Source organism: Poeciliopsis prolifica, unplaced genomic scaffold (genome assembly GCF_027474105.1).
Source record: "Poeciliopsis prolifica strain line A6 unplaced genomic scaffold, Auburn_PproV2 SCAFFOLD091, whole genome shotgun sequence".
Taxonomy (NCBI): Eukaryota; Metazoa; Chordata; class Actinopteri; order Cyprinodontiformes; family Poeciliidae; genus Poeciliopsis; species Poeciliopsis prolifica.
In genome coordinates this window covers 76,575-98,347 of record NW_026562466.1, presented here as the reverse complement: position 1 = coordinate 98,347, position 21,773 = coordinate 76,575, and the positions used below count along the sequence as shown (strand labels likewise).

The window sequence follows — 21,773 nt, the reverse complement described above, 5'->3', positions numbered from 1 at the left end:
CCCAGATCTATCTCTGACCCGGTTCCATCTCTGACCATCCATCATTTTATTTGAGAAAAAAGATTTGACATGTTTTTTTCTTTTTATGTTCATTCTAAAATCTAAATAATGAAGTTTTGCATCATCATTGATTCTCAGATTTAATTTTTCTCAGTTTATTGTGGTTTTTACTTTTTTAACCCCATATTTTATATTTTGAGTTTTAGGACTCGATGTGTCTCATCAGACTCTTTACTGAGATTTACTGATTTACTGAGACCTCGGAGAATCACTGGGATAATGTGCTGATTGGTCATGATTGCTTTTTTGTTTTTTTTTATAATTCTTCTAATGTAATTTGGGTTCCTCTGTGTTTAATGATAATTCAATAAAGTTTTATAAAATGTTCAACAGAACATTTTTTTTTTCATTTTTAGTTTGACAGCTTGTTAAAACAGAAACATCCTGTTAAATTAATCTGAGATTTTTAAGCTTCTAATAAAGGCAAAAGTTTATTTTTATGTTATTCAGACTGAAGATGTTTAAATAAAACACATAAGAACCATTTAAATGATAAATGCTGTTATGTTTTTCTCTAGGCTTCTTCTTTAACCTGCTTCAAACAATTAGGGTACATTTATTACCTTTCCGAGTGTTTTATTATAAAAATTGTTTTAATGTTTGACATATATATATTAATAATTATATTTTTAGGCAGTGATTCTTTTTGGGACGATTTTTATTGAAGTTTAGTTATATATTCAGTTATGACTCCAGTAGTGACTCTGATTTAACATTAAATAAACTGTTTTTTTTTTTTTACTTAACAAAATTGAATCCTGAATCTTCTAGTTTCTTCTTGAAACGATTTCCTGTGATAAAATGTTGGCTGGAAAAGAGCTGAAAACTGAGAAAAACCTGAAAAGTTCAAATGTGACCTAAAGTTTTACAGCTCCACTCACTGGTGATACAAAGAGAAACATGAAAGCAAAAGTGTTAATTGTCACCTGAAAGGGGGAGGAGTCTAAGATGCTTCCAGATGCTTAAGTCACCTTGAAGGGGGCGGAGCCTCAGGTATGGATCAGGATCAGGACTAACTGGTTCAGACTCCAGTTAGCAGCAGAGCAGAGTCTGGATCTGGTGAGTTTTCACTTTTTCTTGTTTTCCTCTCTCTGGGTTTTCTCTCTGTGGAGGAACCAGAACTCAACCCGGTTCTCCTTCAGAACCAAGCTGCTGGCTTCATGGAGCTGTGGTTCTGGTCGGGTTCTGGTTTCCTGTTAATCAGAACCAACAAACTAATGTTGCTGAGCTGAACTGGTTCCAGTATCTTTACTGGTTCTGCTGCTCTTCCTACTCATGTCAGAAAATGCCGACCTCAGAGACTCACATCTGGTTTTAGAGGAAGAATTGAGCTGAATCATTAAAAACTGGTTTCTAGGATGAAATCGTAGATTCTGGCTCAGCTTTGTGAATAAATTCTAGTCTGTTTCCTGCAGAGCAACACGTCCTGCTCCGTATTTCTGTTCAGTTTTTTCATAACGAGCCTCTGATGACATCACAAGAGGCCTCATCTCAAACTCTCCCAGTAAACAGACTGAGACACCACTGGGTCTCTGATTATGATTCATTTCTGCAACTTCCTCATCAGTTGTTTAAGTCCCACCCCTTTAGAGCAGCAGGTAAATACTTGTTCTGTCGCAGGAATCTGGTGGGCGGATCAGCCCAAAATTATTCTCTAGAGTCGCACTTCTTCAACATCAGATGCTTCTAAATAAAAGTACAAAGTACAGCATTGTAAAAATACTCCTGAAATGCTATTTTCAAAAAAGTAACTGAAGTAACAGAGTAACTAAGTAGTTACTACCCAAGAAGCTCCAGTTTAATACACTGTAGAGTCAAACTGGGACCAGTAGGTCTTCACCAGTTGTGACCAGCTGAGATATGGGGGGTGAAAACTATTTCTAGATAAAGTTACTCCCATTGGATTGAAATCAGTCCTGGTTCTGATCCAGGAGGATTTTGAAATGTTTCTCTTGTCTTCAGAGGCTTTTATCAGTAAATAATTAATCTGAAGCCTCTTCATGTTCGGCTGCATTTGAAAACTGTTCAACTTCTGTCCAGTGAGGCTGTCAGTCTGATCTGGTGGCATCATGTCATCAGACAGTTCTTCATGTATATATATATACGGTTTGTGTAGTGTGCAATAATGACCTTTTCAAATTTAACCTAAATAAATTCAGAACTTAAAGTAACTTTTTACAGTGCATCAGTGTTCTTGCTGCAGGAACTCTCACTGTAAAACCTCTGGTGTTTTAACCTTAAAAAAATAGAACAAAACATTGTAAACTAGTTTCTCTTCTTCTTGAAATCAGCAGAAAGTGAATCACATCACTCCGTCCCTCAGCAGTCTGGGGTTCAGCAGAAACATGTTTTTCTTTTCTATGGATCAGAACCGGCTTTATGCAGTCCACAGATTTTCTCTCTTCCTCTTCACTGAGTTTCATCTTTTTCCAGGTTTTCCTCTTGTTGCTTCTTACAGCAAGAAGAAACTCTTTGTCTCTCAAAGCTCTGCTGGAAAACTGCGTCCAGATCCAGACTGACTGATCCAGAACCAGTTGCCAACTCAACAAAAGAAATTATTTAGGCTAAAATCAAAATCAGGAGTTCAGGCTTTTTAAAGTTCAGTGATCGGCCGGAAAACTGCAATTGGTGCATCCCTAAAATAACTTTATAATTCCTTTAAATGGAGCAATATTAATAATTTAAACACATTTTATATCAGTTGTAAGAAACTATTTACATTTCAATTTCTAGCTAAAAATGTTGCATTAATGTGCCTCTTTATATTGAATTTCTATCCTGAGACGGATCAATTGACTAAATATGTTTGAGGCCTCGCTGAGTGAGGGGGGCTTCATCCCCCTATAGAAGCAGCTGGTATTTACCCATGATTCCTTGCAGTGGGTCCAGCTGGTATTTACCCATGATTCCTTGCAGTGGGTCCAGCTGGTATTTACCCATGATTCCTTGCAGCGGGTCCAGCTGGTACCTCAGCTGGATGCTGTGGTCCCTGAAAGCTGCTTTGTGACTCTTTAGCTGAGAGGAAATCCTGCTGAGCTGCACACAGAGGCTGACATGTTGCTGAGATCCCAGCTGGACCCGGTTCTGTCTGGAGGAGAGCTGTGGACCCGACCTGAGCTGCTGATCCTTCAGAACCTCCTGCACACTGACTCCCTCCATATAGATTTACAATAGAGTCAAATGTTCACTCCTTTCATTCACCTGATTCACTCTGATCCTCTGAACACATGATGGGAACCAACTTTCTGCTTCCAGTTACTGGAACTGGATCACTGGGACTGACTGGTTCTGGTTTCTCTCTCAAAAGGTCCAGAAGATGGAAGATCTGGATCTAAAAGAACCTCCAGGATCCATCAGTCCATCTATGAGGAGTGACCGGTCCAGACATGAACCTCCAAACTTCAGTAATGAACCTGGACCCTCAGACAGAAAGTAAGAAACCAGTTTCTAACTGATTCATGTGAATCTATAGAGATAAAATATAAATTAACTGGTTGATCTCAGTGTTTTAATAAACAGTAACTTAATTTTCTTACTTATTAATTTAAAGTTAGACATGAAGGATGTTGGTCAGTAAATCAGTTTGAATGAATTAATATGGATTAAAATGTTGCATGAAAACAAAAACATGTGAGGAGCAACAATTCAGATTGTCTGTAAACCCACTGAAGCAGTGAAACCAGCATCTTCCAGACTGGGAACACTGGCATCAGTCATCATACCAAATATAATTCAATGAAGTACTTAAAACCGGAAATCATCAATGTTCTGAGATTCTGTTCTGACCCAGTTTCTGGTCCCTGGTTCTTTGTGGACCTTCATGAACATGTTCAGCTCCAGCCTGTTGCTAGTGAATATTTCAGTGATGAAGAAATGTCTTCACAGGAGCAGCTTTAATGAGGAGGAGCTTCCATCCTGCTGTGGTTTGGGTCAGAATGTTCTGATGGATCCGGGCTGTACCAGCTGCCCCCAGTGTGGGAAACGACCCAGAACAGTATCTGGACCGACAGCCAATCAGAGCAGCTGTGCTCCAGGTGAGACTGAACATGTCCAATCAGAGCTTCTTCTTTCCAGATCCACGTCTTTAGTTGACATTTAGAATAGAATAGAACAGAATAGAATAGCATTTATTGTCATTGAACAGGATTCAACAAAATTTCTATTGCAACTCCCGTGCAAAAAGTCAAATACAATATTAAAAAACAAACACACAATAATAATAATATATACAACTAAAATTAACTAAAGGCACTCAACCACACCAAAGAAGAAGCAGCAGGTCCAATTATGGTAAAGTGCAGATGATGTGACAGTGCAAGTGCAGAACAATATGGCTGTGTGGGGGTGGGGGGTGTATGTGAGGTTATGATATGTGTGGGAGGGGGCGGCAGGGAGTAATGGCTCTGACGGCTGTGGGGAAGAAACTGTTTCTCAGTCTGTTTGTTGTAGTCCGTATATTCCTGTACCGCTTGCCTGATGGCAGTGGCACAAACAGACTGTGGCCCGGGTGGCTGGAATCCATGGCTATGGATCCAGCTCTCTTCTTGACCCGGCCTATGTAAATAGAGTCCAGGTCCGGGAGGGGGCATCCCACAATGCCTTGTGCTGTTCTCACCACCCGTGTCAGTTGTTTCCTCTCCAGTGCTGTGCAGCTACCGTACCACACAGTCACGTTGAGGCAGAGGACGCTCTCGATCGTAGCCCTGTAAAAGTTCACGAGCAGCCGTGAGGAAAGTCCAGCACGTCTCAGTTTCCTGAGGAAGAAGAGCCTTTGTTGTGCTTTCTTCACCAGGTGGGAGGTGTTGGTATTCCAGGAGAGGTCAGAGGTGATGTGGAGGCCCAGGAACTTGATGTTGTCCACACGCTCCACCTCTTCTCCATCTATGAGAAGGGGAGTGTGACCCGTCCTCCTGGACCTTCTGTAGTCCACAATGACCTCCTTGGTCTTCCCTGTGTTCAGCACCAAGTTATTGGCTGAACACCACTGAGTGAGCTGCAGAATTCCTCTCTGTAGTGGGTCTCGTTGTTGTCTGAAATGAGACCCACTACTGTTGTGTCGTCCGCAAACTTGACGACTGTGTTGGTGGGGTGGATGGCAACGCAGTCGTGTGTAAACAGGGTGAAGAGAGCTGGGCTGAGCACACAGCCCTGCGGCGTGCCTGTGTTGAGGACCAGTGGGGACGATGTTGAGCCACCTATTCTCACCACCTGAGGCCTGTTGGTGAGGAAGTCTCTGATCCAGTGGCACAGTGAAGCAGGCAGCCCCACCTTGAGTAGCTTCAGCACCAGCTTGTCTGGGATGACGGTGTTAAATGCTGAGCTGAAGTCTACAAATAGCATCCTGACGTAGGTGTTGGGATGCTGCAGATGGGTCAGGGCTGTGTGCAGAGTGATGGAGACAGCATCCTCTGTTGACCGGTTCGCTCTGTAGGCGAACTGGAGGCTGTCCAGGTCTGCAGGGATGAAGTGTCTGATGTACCTCAGAAGAATCCTCTCAAAGCACTTCATGATCACCGGGGTCAGAGCGATGGGCCGGTAATCGTTCAGGCTGGTGATGGCCGTCTTCTTCGGTACAGGGATGATGGTGGAAGAATTGAGACACTCAGGAACCATGGTGAACTGCAGGGACAGATTGAAAATGTCCAAAAACACTCCTGCCAGCTGGTTGGCGCACGTTTTCAGCGTCTGGCCTGACACCTTGTCCGGTCCTGTAGCTTTGCGGGTGTTGATCCTCCTCAGGGTGGACGTCACCTGGTGCTGCTGCAGGACGAGAGGCTGGTACTGCTCTTCCAGTCGGGGTAGATGTACAGCTTCTCTGCTGCCCACTGTGTCAAAGCGGGCAAAGAAGCTGTTTAAGGTGTCAGGCAGGGTGGGGTCGCGGCTGGTCAGCTGAGTGCTGTGTTTGTAGTCTGTCATGGTCCTGATGCCTCTCCACATGCTACTGGGGTCGTTGTTGATGAAGTGTTCCTCAATCCGCTGTTTGTACTGGAGCTTGGCCTGCTTAATTCCTTTTTTCAGTTCCGACCGGGCCCTGCTATAAGCCAACCTGTCTCCAGATCTGTAGGCAGCATCCCGGGCTTTCAGCAGGGCCCGTACTGTGCTGTCCAGCCATGGTTTCTGGTTTGGAAACACTTTTATGGTCTTAGCAGGTAGGACAGCATCAGTGCAGAACTGAATATAGGACAGAATGGACGATGAGTATTCCTCCAAGTCTGCTCCGTCCCTGAACACACTCCAGTCTGTGTGCTCAAAGCAGTCCTGAAGTGCAGAGGAGGCCTCCTCAGTCCAGACCTGAACTATTCTGGTGGTCGGCTTAGTTCTGCAGGCCAGAGGCTTGTAGACAGGAATCAGCTCCACTGAGATGTGGTCAGACATGCCCAGATGTGGACCTGCTACAGCCTTGTAGGCTCCGGGGGTATTGCAGTAGACCTGATCCAAAATGTTATTGTCTCTGGTGGGAAAGTTTATGAACTTGTGGAATTTGGGAAACACAGCCTTCAGTTCCACGTGGTTAAAGTCCCCCGCCACAATCATGGCCGCCTCCGGGTTGGAGTTCATTGGACATTTAATGATTAAAAGTCTTTTTGTGGTCAGTTGTTTCAACTGAATCTGTCTTTTTCCAGCTGGCGGAAACTTATGTATCAGTAACTCGACTTCATAAAGTCCTCGTTTAATTTGACCCTGTTCAAAAAATTGGCCACAAGATAAATGTACAAATTTTACTTTTTATTTTGTTTGTTTATAAAATTACAAGTGAAGACTCTTACTCTGAAGGGTCATGTTGCAGCATAACATGTCATCAGCTCTAAATGAAATAGCAGAAAGGATGGCTCAAGGTATTGGTTGATATTAATGTTGTGTTTAGAATAACAGAAATATAGTGTATAATAAAACAAAAAAACAAGGTGGAAAAAGTTCTAGGTCAGCAAATTGCCCATCTTCCAATATGGTGAATCTGACCTTGCTGAGAAGGATTTTTGTTCTACTTTTATTAGTTATTTCACCAGACCTTTAAGGTTCTGCAGGAAAATTAGTTTCCTATTGCAGCTTACAATTAGGGAAATGACTGAAGGACAATTCCACATAATTTCTCCTTTAGCATCTTTAACGTGATCTACTTCAAAAAATTAAAATATGCAGACTTCAATCATGTGTAGATTATTCAGGCCAGAATTTCTAAAACCAAGTTTGTAGTTTTTTTTTTCTCTAAACCAAGCTCCATGAAAGCTTCGATTTGTGAAGCTTCAATGCAGGTTGATTTCAACCCTTTTAATGTATCTGGACCACATTAACATGGTGAAATGATTAAATTGTGTGTTTTTGTTATTGTGATGACATAGAAATCGTTATTTAATAAGAACAAAAATCAGCTCCACTGAAGGGGCCTCTTGATCCCTTGGTGGCCCTGGGGCCCTAAGCAACAGATTGCCTTGGGCCGGCCCTGAGACTGATGTTGGAATAACTTTCAATAGGTTTTCTCTAATTATTGAATTATGTTTCCTTCATAGAAGTTTATGAAGAAGAACCAAACTGGCCACTTTATTAGTCCAGTTACATGTTAAAATATTGCAAATTGTTTTTATTTATTTATTTATTTTTCTTTTTTCAGATATTGTTGGTCTGTATCAGCCTGAACTTAAAGCGTCTCTGAAGATGATGTTCCAAAGTCTCTCTGAAGGCGTCGCTGAACTTGGAAATAAAACCGATCTGAACCAGATCTACACTGAGCTCTACATCACAGAGGGGTTAACTAGAGAGGTCAACCAGGAACATGAGGTCAGACGCATTGAAACAGCATTCAGGAAACAAGAAACAGTCAGAAGAGAAGACATCTTTAAAGTCCCACCTGGAGGAGATCAACCAATCAGAACAGTGATGACCATGGGCGTGGCTGGCATTGGGAAAACACTGTTAACACAGAAGTTCACTCTGGACTGGGCTGAAGATAAAACCAACCAGAACATTGATTTCATATTTCCATTTACTTTCAGAGAGCTGAATTTACTGAAAGAAGAAAAGTTCAGCTTATTAGAACTGATTCATAAATTATTTTCTAAAACCAAAGGAATCAGAAACTTTGAATCGTTCCAGGTTCTGTTCATCTTTGATGGTCTGGATGAAAGTCGATTTAATCTGGATTTCAACAACAATCTGATCCTGACTGATGTTACAGAGTCCAGCTCAGTGGATGTTCTGCTGACAAACCTCATCAGGAAGGAACTGCTTCCCTCTGCTCTCCTCTGGATAACCACACGACCTGCAGCAGCCAATCAGATCCCTGCTCACTGTGTTGACATGGTAACAGAGGTCAGAGGGTTCACTGACCCCAGAAGGAGGAATACTTCAGGAAGAGATTCAGAGATGATGAAGAGAAGGCCAGCAGGATCATCTCCCACATCCAGAAATCCAAAAGTCTCCAAATCATGTGTCACATCCCTGTCTTCTGCTGGATCACTGCTAAAGTTCTGGAGGATGTGATGAAGACCAGAGAGCGAGAGAAACTACCCAAGACTCTGACTGAGATGTACATAGAGTTCCTGCTGGTTCTACTGAAAATCAAGGAGGAAAAGTTTGATGGAGGAAAAAAGACCAAATCTATCTGGGTCCAGAGACAGGAAGCTGATTGAGTCTCTAGGAAAACTGGCTTTTGATCAGCTGCTGAAGGGAAACCTGATCTTCTATGACAAAGAGCTCACACAGTGCGGCATCAACATCCAAGATGCTGCGTTGTTCTCAGGAGTTCACTGAGATGTTTAAAAGAGAGAGGGGACACGCAACATCTCCGTCTACTCCTTTGTTCATCTGAGCATCCAGAGTTTCTGGCTGCAGTCTACATGCTCCACTGCTTCACCAGCAGGAAGTCAGAGGAGATCAAGACGTTCCTGGGAGACAAATACAGAGAAACATCTATAGATGAGTTCATGAAGAAAGTCATGAAGAAATCCCTCCGCAGTAAAAATGGCCACCTGGACCTGTTTGTCGCGTTCCTTCATGGTCTCACTGTGGAGTCCAACCAGAGAGTCTTAGAAGATCTGCTGGGTCAGACAGAGACCAGTCCAGAAACCATCCAGAGAATCATCACAACCTGAAGAAGATGAACACTGATAGAATCTCTCCTGACAGAAGCATCAACATCTTCTACTGTCTGGTGGAGATGAACGATGTCTCATTTTATCAGGAGATCCAACGGCTGCTGGATTCAGGGAAGCAGCTCTCAGAGTCTGACTGTTCAGCTCTGGCCTTCATGCTGCAGATGTCAGAGGTTCTGGATGAGTTGGACCTGGAGAAGTACAACACATCAGAATCAGGACGACTGAGACTGGTTCCAGCTGTGAGGAACTGCAGAAAGGCTCGGTGAGTCCAGATGTTTCATTGTGTGATGCTGATTCAGCTCTATTGTCCTCCTGTTTCTTCTTCTGTCTTCAAGTTGATTCTGGATGGTTTTGCTCTTTATCTACTTCCTTCATCCTCTGGATTATTTCAGCCAATCAAACATCTAAACATTCAGCTCATCCAGGACAGATGCAGCTTCTGGTTTTACATTTTGATCATTTTAAAAATTTAACTTTTTATCAGTTTTCAGGTTGAAATGAATAGAAAACCCTGAACTCTAGAAAATCTATTTTCTCGAAGATCGAAGATCATTGAGCCGCTACTCCATAATTCAAAATTTTAGGATCTTTGACTGTTTTGTAAAATGATTTTTAGGTTTAATGAAAATTTGAATCATTGAACTAAATATATGCAATAATTATAAACTTTGTGAACAGTGTTGATCTTCATCATCCTCTCCTCTTCCTCCTCCCTCTAGTTTCCTCTGAGTTTGTAAATGAGACCAAAATGTGGTTTTTGTCGTCTGGTTCCAGAAAAAGTTCTAGTTTCTGTCAGATCCTCCCAAAGCTCTGAGAATCTGCTTCCAGAGCTGGAACCATTTTCCTCATCAACTCTTCATCTGCAGCCTTTGTTGAAGCTGTTAGCTGTCCTCCATGAAGACCTGCAGAGACATGAGCTTCAACTCTGGAGACATCCAGCCTCTTCTAGTGACTGGAGAACTTTCACTGCTTCACCATGAAATGCTGCTGGACCCAAACGCTCCGTCTCCTCCAGGGGTTTTGCTCTTCAGCTCTTTAGGAGTTTAGCAACAATTTCTCCTGACATCCAAACCTTTGTTCCTCTGAGACAATGGACAGACCACTGCAGAGACATGTGTCCCTCTTCCAACCAGTTGTCCCAGTTCCTCTCAGATCCACAGTCTGAGAGGGACGGTTCTGACCCGAAGGAGCAGCAGGACCGGTTCTGCTGCTGCTCTGCAGGACGACCAGAACAACGTGAAGCTTTTAGCTGCAGCAGGTTGAGACTGTCCACTTTCTACTTTGTTAACGCATCAAATCCAGCAGATGAACGGAGACAGAACTGGAGCATCATGTGTTTGTTTTGCTCCCAGTTTCCTCTGTGGCAGCATTTAATAACCTGCTGCTGGGAAACATGTTTCTATACAATATATTACTATTATTCATGATGATGCAGCAGATATTGGCTAAACAAACCCAGAGATGCCAGAGGTCCACAGCAGCTGGACTTCTGTTCTGCTCACTTCATTTAGAACTCACTTCCTGCTTGGTGGAAGATCTAGACGGTCTAGTCCAAGTCAGAGCTGTGAGCAGTTCCTCCTCCTCTCCATCATCTCCAGTCGTTTCCTTCATTCAGCTCAGTCAGCCTCTTCATCAGCTGCTGCAGAGAAACTGAACTTTCCTTCACTGATGATAGAAGATCTTCAACATCTGACTGCAGCTGAAGGTCTGAGGACATGAAGCCTGGACCAGAACCAGAACCAGTACCTGGACCAGAACCAGAACCTGAACCTGGACTCTAACCAGGAACTGCACAGATTCTCTGTGGGGTTAAACTCAGTAGATATTGGTCAGATGATGATCAGATGATGATCAGATGATGACATCACTGTTATTATATTTTAGTCTGTTTATGATCCAGATTGATTTCATTAGAACTGAATTTATTTCTTCTCTAATCACAGACTTGGTGACTGTTTGCTCCAAAACGCTGAATGTGAAGTTTTGGCCTCGGCTCTGAAGTCCAACCCAGATCTGACTGAACTGGTAATAAATCGGATCCACATAAATAAAGCTGGAGACTCTGATATGAAGCATCTGGTTGAGATCCTGGAGAATTCAGTCAGTAAAGTGAAGATTCTGAGGTTTGTTTTCTCTATTTATTCAATAAAAACATTATTGATTTTTTAATCAATAGTTAATCAATTTAATTTTAATATATATTATTTTAAAACATCCTGTTAATCATCAGAATAAAATCTCTAAAACTTTGACCTATTAATTATTTTCTTATTTCAGACTTTGACATTATTGAACTTTGTTTTTCAGTTTTTCTCTTTAAAATGTTTTTGATGAACAAAATGAGTAAAATAATTGAAATGCTGTGAATGAATGATGGAGATGTTTCAGTTTGGTAAAGATTCAGATGCTTTTATTCTGATTTTTACATCAGAATGAAATGTTGATCCTCCAGAGCCACAAACACTGACGAGTTCAAATCCTCATTAATGAACGTCTAAGAAACCACTGATTGTAGAAAAGCAAATCTAGATGCAATGAATGAAAGTGAGGTTTGCAGCAGCAGCAGGTTCCTCAGCTTTGACCTGAGGCTGTGGTTCTGTTGGGCCGGGTCAGAGAGGAACCGTCTCCTGAGGAAATAATGGCCTCCATTGGCTTTCAGCAGCTTTAATAGGAACCCAAAGGCCATTAATGAAGAACCTGACTGGTTCTGATCCAGTTACCAAGTCGGGTCTGATGATCAGGAACCAGCAGAAATAGCTCCACTCATCAAGGCTGATAGAAAACTTTGAGTTTCTTTGTGGATCAAATGTTCTGGTTCTGCTGGTTTGGACACTTTAAACCAGTTTGACTGGATCAGATGTTAGAATCAGTTCATCATGTTTCTTTTACATTCAGGGAAATTAATTTATACATTTTTATTATTTATTTCTTCATATTTCAGTTTTAACTGCATCCTGTTGGTTCACATCTTTTATTCTTTTTCAGATTGGAGAACTGCAGTTTATCAGAGACCAGCTGGACGTCTCTGTTCAGCTCTGAAGTCCAACCCGACCCATCTGACAGAACTGGAGCTGAGCGAACCCAACCTGGAAGGTTCTGGACTGAAGGATCTCTGTGGTTTTCTACAGACTGAAGGCTGCAGACTGAAGACATTGAAGTATTTTAATGATATAATTATTGATTTCTGTGAATAATTCTATATAATTGATCATAAATCAAAGTTCATTTCTTCTGATCTAATCAATATTTTCTGAGTTTGTTCCTGGATCCAGAGTTTAATTTAGTTTCTCTGTGTAACTGAGTTGGACCTGCTGATCTGAGGTCAGAACAGGACAGCATTCGGACCCCAGTGTAGAAATCCCCCTCAGGTCAAGCAGGTCAAAGGTCAACATGAAATCTCCCTTTATTGAAGATCCATAAATCCCACATTAGTTTTAAATCTTCTGCTATTAGTTGATGATGATCCAGTCCAGGTTTAAAGAGTTCAGGTGTTGCAGTGCTTTAACTAGACCAGATTAAAGATGCTGATAGTCAATAATTAGGTGGAATGGCCCTTTATCCACTTCCTGAATCAGAAGCTCAATCAGAAACCAACTTCAGCTTCATCTGAATAAATCCAGACCACTGAGTTTTTCTCTGAGCTCAAAAGGCTGCAGATTCTTCAGGACATGAGTTTCTGCTCTCAGAATCAGAACCAGCAAAGATGCATCACATGGATCTGCAGCAGGTTTAGGAGAGGTTCTCCACAAGCTCAGACTAAAGGTTCACAGTCTGACAGAGATGGACAGAGAAAGTGGACTAACTGGATGAAACGGTTCCTAGAAACAGGGAAGCTTTCTGGGACTTGACTGCTGCTCATATGGAGCTGCAGCACATGCAGCAGTTTGATGTTGCAGGAAGCAAAACAAAATGGAAGCAATGATGAATTTCCATTTTAGTGTCAATTCCACTAATGGAGCAAATGAAAGCCAGTCGTCCTAAACCAGTGAGAGCAGCTTCCAGAGGAAATCTGAGTTTGTTGTGACAGTCAGACTCTATCAGGATGACCACAGTCTTCTGGCAGAGATCCTGGACATTAAGGAGACATAAATAATATCAAGATGATTCATTAACAGTCCTGCAGGAAATACTGACTTTGTTAAAGTCATTTTGTTCAAACATCTTGATTCAGCTCTTATTTTGTAGGACAGGAAGTGAGGTCTTACCTTTGTAATGCTTTGTATGCAACAAGCTTCAGCAGTTCACTGAAATCATTCTCATGTGTTTTACTGGAAAATAGATTTAAAATGATTCATCTTCACTATCAGGTTGTTCCTTTATGATAATATTCCCATTTCTGCAGCGTCTCTGATGAACGATTCAGAACCAGAACCAAATGACCCACTATGACCTCACAGAGAAAAGGATCAATATTTTCTAGTTGATGGTTCAGGACTGAATCAGCACAAAATGATCAACTTTCAGAATGTGATGATATTATAAAAGGATTGAAATCAACCCGTTTCCATCTGTCATACTGAGCAATGAGCTGCAGTTCAAATACAAGCAGCAAGAAAATCATTAATAGATTAATGAAGAAAAACTGGAGCCATAAAATATCAGCAGATCAATGATGGACAGAGCAGTCGGAGAATCCAGAGCCTGGAAGGAAACATGGAGAGAAAAACATCCACTGAGTTTAAGATCCTCAGAAACTTTGAGACAAACTTTGAGTTTCTTTGTTGATCAATGTTCTGGTTCTGCTGGTTTGGACTCTTTAAACCAGTTTGACTGGATCAGATGTTAGAATCAGTTCATCATGTTTCTTTACATTCAGGGAAATTAATTTATACATTTTTATTATTGATATGTTCATATTTCAGGTTTAACTGCATCCTGTTGGTTCACATCTTTTATTCTTTATTCAGATTGTGGGACTGCAGTTTCTCAGAGACCAGCTGGACGTCTCTGTTCTCAGCTCTGAAGTCCAACCCGACCCATCTGACAGAACTGGACCTGTTCAGAACCAACCCGGAAGGTTCTGGACTGAAGGATCTCTGTGGTTTTCTACAGACTGAAGGCTGCAGACTGGAGAGATTGTTGTATGTAATGATATAATTATTGATATTTCTGTGAATAATTCTATATAATTGATCATAAATCAAAGTTCATTTCTTCTGATCTAATCAATATTTTCTGAGTTGTTCCTGGATCCAGAGTTTAATTTAGTTTCTCTGTGTAACTGAGTTGGACCTGCTGATCTGAGGTCAGAACAGGACAGCATTCGGACCCCAGTGTGTAGAAATCCCCCTCAGGTCAAGCAGGTCAAAGGTCATCCAGTCTAGAAAAGTGAATTCCTGGAATCTGACAGGAACAAATCAATAATCAATGATTGATGCTTCAACACTTTGATCAGAACCTGGAATGATTTTATTGACTAAAATCCTCCAACACATCATGACCCAGTACCAGGTTCTGGTTCTGGTTCTGGTTCTGAAGTCAGCAGGTCTTTATTGGAGCAGCAGCTTGTTGGCATTAATATTCATGAGAATCTTTAACTGGTTCTGTTGGACTGGTTAACCTGCATCTTGTTGGTTCACATCTTTTATTCTTTATTCAGGTTGAGGAGCTGCAGTTTGTCACAGATCAGCTGTGATTATTTGGCCTCAGCTCTGAAGTCCAACCCGACCCGTCTGACAGAACTCAACCTGAGAGGAAACAACCTGGAGGAATCAGATGTTCATCAGCTGATGGATCTTGTAAAGACTGTAAAGTAAGTAAATGTTTGCAGTGAGTCCAGCTGCTGTCAGCATATTGAACTAAACCCAGTCAGCATCAAAGCAAAGATCCAGTGTTCCCAGTAAAGCTGCAGCTTCTCAGTGGGAGGAGAATGGTTCAGGCTTCCTGATTGGACACAGCAATCAGCCAATCAGAGGAGCAGCAGCTTGCTGTGTTGTTGCTGTGTCCATGTCTCCAGGACGTCCAGCTGGACTCCAGCCGTCCAACATGTCTAGAGACAGTGGTCCTCATTCATCAAACAGCAGCAGATCTGATCTCAGACCTGCTTGTTCTCTCAGTTCAACAGGAAACAACTGATCAGGTTCATCTTGGTCACAGCTCTGAGATCAGTCTGACTGCAGCCTGGAAACCATCTACTGGATGTGCTGCGTCACTGACTGCTGGAGATGCTGGAAACACTCACTGATCTGCTCTCCTTCCTTCTTCTCTCTGCAGGTGGAAGACACCTTTGTTGTCCTGCTAATCCTCAGAGGTTGAAGCTGCAGCAGTTTGAGTCTAAAGAGTCTCTGGATCAAGATGATGACCTCTGACCTCAGAACATTTTCCTTTTCTATTTCAAATGTTTTCCAGATGTCGATCAGAATGTTGAAGATTTTCAGTTTTATTTTTGGACTCTTTACTGGATCATCTGTAAAGAGTCCATCTGTTTGATGATCTGCAGGAACAAAAGAGAGAAAAATACTCTAAGTTCGTTAGAAAAGTTAAATTGAGTAGAAACATGAAACATTAATTTCATTAAAAACTTGTTAATGGGACAAATTGTAATTTTATTCTGTCGTGGTGAAAAAGTTGATCTAAAATCAGACATGATAGCAGCTCTATAGATTCAGAGCCAAACAGTAAAACTTCCTCTGGATCTGTGGCATTAAATCCACTTGAGATCCAGACGTCCTGACCAGATCCTGCAGAGAAAAGAAACAATATTTGAACGTGGATCATTTGGACTCAGCTGCTTGGATGTGTGTTTGGATTTGAAAGGTTTTGTTGTGAAGCAGAAAGTTGATGAAGTTCACAGTGAAGACGACTTCAGTCCACCTGAAACCTGGTTTCACTCAAACCGTCTTTATTCACTTTAAGTTTCTGATGCAACAAGAAGGAAGAAAAGGTCAAAGTTGAACCAGAGATCAACTCCATGTTGCTCACAGATGTGATGGGATCAGTTTTGCACAGCTGTAGTTCAAGGAGAACAGTTTTATTTTCCATTTTGACGAAATCATCTGAATGTTGTGACTCGTTTCCCATCAAATCCCTGACAGGAGAAGCAAAACCTCACGTCTCCAACATGAAACTGCAACAGGATGATTTAAAACAGTTTTTATTACATATATAACTCCAAACATTGAATTAAAATATGTCAGAATATTATTTGAGTTAGTAAACTGTCAATATGATTCAGGAAGACTGTTTGTTTTCTCTAAACTCCACATTAAGTGAATATTAACTGTAAATAATGCATGATCAGGGCTGTAGTTCCCACTATGGCCACCAGATGGAGGAAATACCCCTTTCTGAAAATAGAGGCGAGATTGTGGAGCTGCAGCTGGTTTCTGGAAATTGTGTTTTATCTGTCAGTGTGAACTAGAAGCGGCTCCACAGATGAAAACATCCCGCAGAGACTCTGAGCGGAGCTAACGATGCTAACAGACGAGCAGCGGCTTCAGGGGAGCTGTGGCTCCTAAACTGGAGCTTCAGCTCCAACAGAGCTGAATCAAAGCTCTACAGCTCTGGTTTATACGCTAAGATGCTGAGCTTCCGGTCTGAAGGTAGGAAAATATTTAAGAAAAGTTAAATTGTCCTGGAATCAGAATGATGTTGATGTTTTAGCTACAGTCACGAACTGAACTATTACAGCAGGGCGGATTTTGCCCTCTAGTGGACCCAGATGGTAACTACAGCTACTTGAACAAAATCAAGTAGCTGTAGTTACCATCCGCTGGTACTTTCACAGTAAAAGCCATAGAAACGAATTCCTCTGTTAGCTTTCATTTGAAATAATAAATTTTTCTCTCTGAAACAATAAACTGTTATTCAAGAGCAGCAAATTAAATTGTACTCATTTCAAACTGAAATTATTTTCAGTTCAGAAAAGTATTTAAATAACATTAACAGCAGCCCCATCTCTGACCCAGATCTATCTCTGACCCGGTTCCATCTCTGACCATCCATCATTTTATTTGAGAAAAAAGATTTTACATGTTTTTTTTTCTTTTTATGTTCATTCTAAAATCTAAATAATGAAGTTTTGCATCATCATTGATTCTCAGATTTAATTTTTCTCAGTTTATTGTGGTTTTTACTTTTTTAACCCCATATTTTATATTTTGAGTTTTAGGACTCGATGTGTCTCATCAGACTCTTTACTGAGATTTACTGATTTACTGAGACCTCGGAGAATCACTGGGATAATGTGCTGATTGGGTCATGATTGTTTTGTTTTTTTTTATAATTCTTCTAATGTAATTTGGGTTCCTCTGTGTTTAATGATAATTCAATAAAGTTTTATAAAATGTTCAACAGAACTTTTTTTTTTTCAGTTTTAGTTTGACAGCTTGTTAAAACAGAATCATCCTGTTAAATTAATCTGAGATTTTTAAGCTTCTAATAAAGGCAAAAGTTTATTTTTATGTTATTCAGACTGAAGATGTTTAAATAAAACACATAAGAACCATTTAAATGATAAATGCTGTTATGTTTTTTTCTAGGCTTCTTCGTTAACCTGCTTCAAACAATTAGGGTACATTTATTACCTTTCTGAGTGTTTTATTATAAAAATTGTTTTAATGTTTGACATGTATATATTAATAATTATATTTTCAGGCCGTGATTCTCAAAATTTCCCACAGTTCATCTTTTTGAGAAGATTTTTATTGAAGTTTAGTTATATATTCAGTTATGAATCCTGTAGTGACTCTGATTTAACAACGTTAATGTAAGTTGATTTTTTTTCTTGATAAAACTGAATCCTGAATCTTCTAGTTTCTTCTTGAAATGATTTCCTGCAATAAAATGTTGGCTGGAAAAGAGCTGAAAACTGAGAAAAACCTGAAAAGTTCAAATGTGACCTAAAGTTTTACAGCTCCACTCACTGGTGATACAAAGAGAAACATGAAAGTAAAAGTGTTTATTGTCACCTGAAAGGGGGAGGAGTCTAAGATGCTTCCAGATGCTTAACGTCACCTTGAAGGGGGCGGAGCCTCAGGTACGGCTCAGGATCAGGACTAACTGGTTCAGACTCCAGTTAGCAGCAGAGCAGAGTTTGGATTGGGTGAGTTTTCTCTTTTTCTTGTTTTCCTCTCTCTGGGTTTTCTTTCTGTGGAGGGACCAGAACTCGGCCCGGTTCTCCTTCAGAACCAAGTAGCTGGCTTCATGGAGCTGTGGTTCTGGTCGGATTCTGGTTTCCTGTTAATCAGAACCAACAAACTCTCTTAAAGCTGCAGTTTCCTGTTGCTGAGCTGACCTGTGAATAAATTCTAGTCTGTCTCCTGCAGAGCAACACGTCCTGCTCCGTGTTTCTGTTCAGTTGTTTCATAACGAGCCTCTGATGACATCACAAGAGGCCTCATCTCAAACTCTCCCAGTAAACAGACTGGGACACCAGTGGGTCTCTGATTATGATTCATGTCTGCAAAATCCTCATCAGTTGTTTAAGCCCCGCCCCTTTAGAGCAGAAGGTAAACACTTGTTCTGTCGCAGGAATCTGGACCGACCCATTGGTCCTGGTTCTGTAGCTCTGAGCTCAGTCAGTGTTTCTGGTTATTTTCAGATTGGAGAAATGAAATGAACGGCACAGGTGGGCAGATCAGCCAGAAATGATTCTCTAGAGTCGCACTACTTCAACATCAGATACTTCTAAATAAAAGTACAAAGAACAGTATCATAAAAATACTCCTGAAATGCTATTTTCAAAAAAGTAACTCAAGCAATAGCTCGTTTAATACACTGTAGAGTCAAACTGGGACCAGTAGGTCTTCACCAGTTGTGACCAGCTGAGATATGAGGTGTCAGAAGACGGGGGTGAAAACTATTTCTAGATAAAGTTACTCCCATTGGATTCAAATCAGTCCTGGTTCTGATCCAGGAGGATTTTTAAATGTTTCTCTTTTCTTCAGAGGCTTTTATCAGTAAATAATTAATTTGATGCCTCTTCATGTTCGGCTGCATCTGAAAACTGTCCAACTTCTGTCCAGTGAGGCTGTCAGTTTGATCTGGTGGCATCATCTCATCAGACAGTTCTTTATGTATATGTACATATATACATATAAACACACAGGCACATGAATCAATGAATCAATAAAGAAGAAAAGTTGCTCTGAGGGAGCAGACTGTAGTAAAACTTTCCTTTCTTACAAATAATTTGTGAAAAATACAGTAAATTATTCTAAAAAGAATTTATTCTGTTGCAATATATTTAGGTGTACAAGTTATGAGACAGCATATTGTTTAAATGTGTTGAGTTTTAGTTTTTTAAAAAAATTGATGTAAAAATAATCTGCTTCACTTTCTAACAAACATTTGTTTCATTTCAGCTACAGATATTTGTTTCTTAGATTCATTTCCTTCTTCTCTTTCACTGAATGTTTTCCAGTTGTAAACTTTGTTTTGCTTTATTTAATATTTGTAGAGTTTTGAAGTCAACTAAATGTCTACATTTGGAGTATTTTGGTTTTTAAAAACAGTGGATTTATCTGATTTCTGAGCCCAGCATCAAGGATGATTCTTGTTGCTCTTTTTAATGTTGAATTATTTCTAGACGACTCGTATATTAGTCAAAACCTCAGATAACATTGTGGCAGTAAACAATAACCAACAACTTAACAGGTTTTAATTTCCCCGTTCTAGAACGATGTGTAGCCATGTTGGATTGTGTTTCCAGCAAACTTTCTGATTCCACCAACAAAGCAGGAGGAAAACAAACATGAATGTCGTTGATGTTGAATCTGTTGAATCAGTTCATTTTATGCTGCAGATTCTGGAGGAAGGTGATCAGATAAACAACAAATACCTTTCCAGAAATATTTAGTGGCTGACAGAGAAGCAGGAAGGTAAATGTTTGTTGTGTTTGCTGGAATCTGGATGGACCTGTTGGTTCTGATTCTGTAGCTCTGAGCTCAGTCACCACTCCCTGATCCTCCCAGACTCTCTGGAAACACACGATGGAGGTCAGTGATCAGGAACAGAACAGAGCAGAAATAATAATAAAGTCAACAATAATCTGATAATTAAGGAGAAGTCTGTGTTCTGATCCAGATGTTTGGATTAAAGATGGAAGCTCAGGAGCTGCAGAACCTTATGTTTTCTTTTCAGTTCTTCATTCTCTTGTTTTGGTTCTTTCTCTCTGATCAGACTGTTCTTCATCCTGCCTCCTGTGACCCGGGATCTGAACCCGAGTGAAGTCCTCCGTCCATCTGAAGGTGAGAAGTTAGAACGTTCCAGAAACAGCAGCTCCAGTCTCTCAGATACAAACTGCAGGTTTTAATGGACCTGCCTAAGTGCTGCTGGTTCTGGGTTAACTGGTCCAGTTTCTGTACTCTGAGGTTCTGCTGTGAAATCATGCTGCTGTTACCATGGTACCAGCTGCTGGTCTGCTCCTCAGGTGATGCTGATGTTCAGCCTGAACGTTTTTACTGCTCCTTCTGACTCTAAGCAGAACAACTTCCTCAAAACCAGATCTGGACCTGAACGGTTCCAGAACCGCTGCTCTCTAACAGGAGCCACTCCAACATGGCAACAAGCCGCTGAGTTCAGGACCAACACTTCACTGCTTCATAGGAAACGTTCACTCCTTCATTCACTACATCTGACCTCAGTCTGGAGGTTTCTACAGACCTGGAGCAGGATCCAGTTCAGGATCCAGTTCAGGATCCAGTTCAGAGCAGAAAACAGCATCATGGAGGAGTGCATAACTCAAAGTTATCAAGTTAATTAGTACAAGACATTACAGCAACAGAGCAGTTTAAAGTTTTACATAATAAACAAAAAGTAACTTTACATTATAGTGGAAAAGTTATAAAAAGTTGTCATACAGAAAAGAGTTACTATATTTTCTAGTTATTATGTTTCAAAGGCAACTCTCAACAGGCGAAAGCTTTTAGTCTTGATTTCAGCTGTTTTGATGTTTTCTGGAAGTTTGTTCCAGATTTGTGATGCATAGAAGCTGAATGCTGCTTCTTCAGTATTTAAAGTCTATTCTCTCAATAGAAGGAGTTTAGAACTGGGTGATGTGCTCTATGTTCCTGGTTTTTGTCAGAATGTCAGCAGCTTTCTGATTTATGTGATTGTGATGATGAGAAACTCTCATTGCTAGTTTTCAACTGTAATACCTGAAGCATTGACTCTAGATCTTTCCTCTGTAGGTTCAGACATAATTTCAGGGCACAGGTGGGCAGATCAGCCAGAAATGATTCTCTAGAGTCGCACTACTTCAACATCAGATGCTTCTAAATAAAAGTAAAATGTACAGCATCGTAAAATACTCCTGAAATGCTATTTTCAAAAAAGTAACTCAAGTAACAGAGTAACTAACTAGTTACTACCCAAGAAGCTCCAGTTTAATACACTGTAGAATCAAACTGGGACCAGTAGGTCTTCACCAGTTGTGACCAGCTGAGATATGGGGAGTGAAAAACTATTTCTGGATAAAAGTTACTCCCATTGGGTTAAAATCAGTCCTGGTTCTGATCCAGGAGGATTTTGAAATGTTTCTCTTTTCTTCAGAGGCTTTTATCAGTAAATAATTAATCTGATGCCTCTTCATGTTTGGCTGCATCTGAAAACTGTCCAACTTCTGTCCAGTGAGGCTGTCAGTCTGAGCTGGTGGCGTCATCTCATCAGAGTGTTCTTCAT

The 21,773-nt window shown here is 40.8% G+C and overlaps 1 long non-coding RNA gene and 1 pseudogene across 1 annotated transcript; both read left to right on the top strand.

The window, feature by feature from the left end:
- Positions 1–3,371: 3,371 nt before the first annotated feature.
- LOC129353463 (protein NLRC3-like) lies at positions 3,372–8,687 on the top strand (annotated as a pseudogene).
- A 3,511-nt stretch (positions 8,688–12,198) lies between these two features.
- LOC129353451 (uncharacterized) lies at positions 12,199–16,070 on the top strand. The gene is made up of 4 exons (XR_008605018.1): positions 12,199–12,309; positions 14,060–14,233; positions 14,752–14,904; positions 15,366–16,070. It is a non-coding gene; the product is annotated as an uncharacterized LOC129353451 (long non-coding RNA).
- Positions 16,071–21,773: the final 5,703 nt, after the last annotated feature.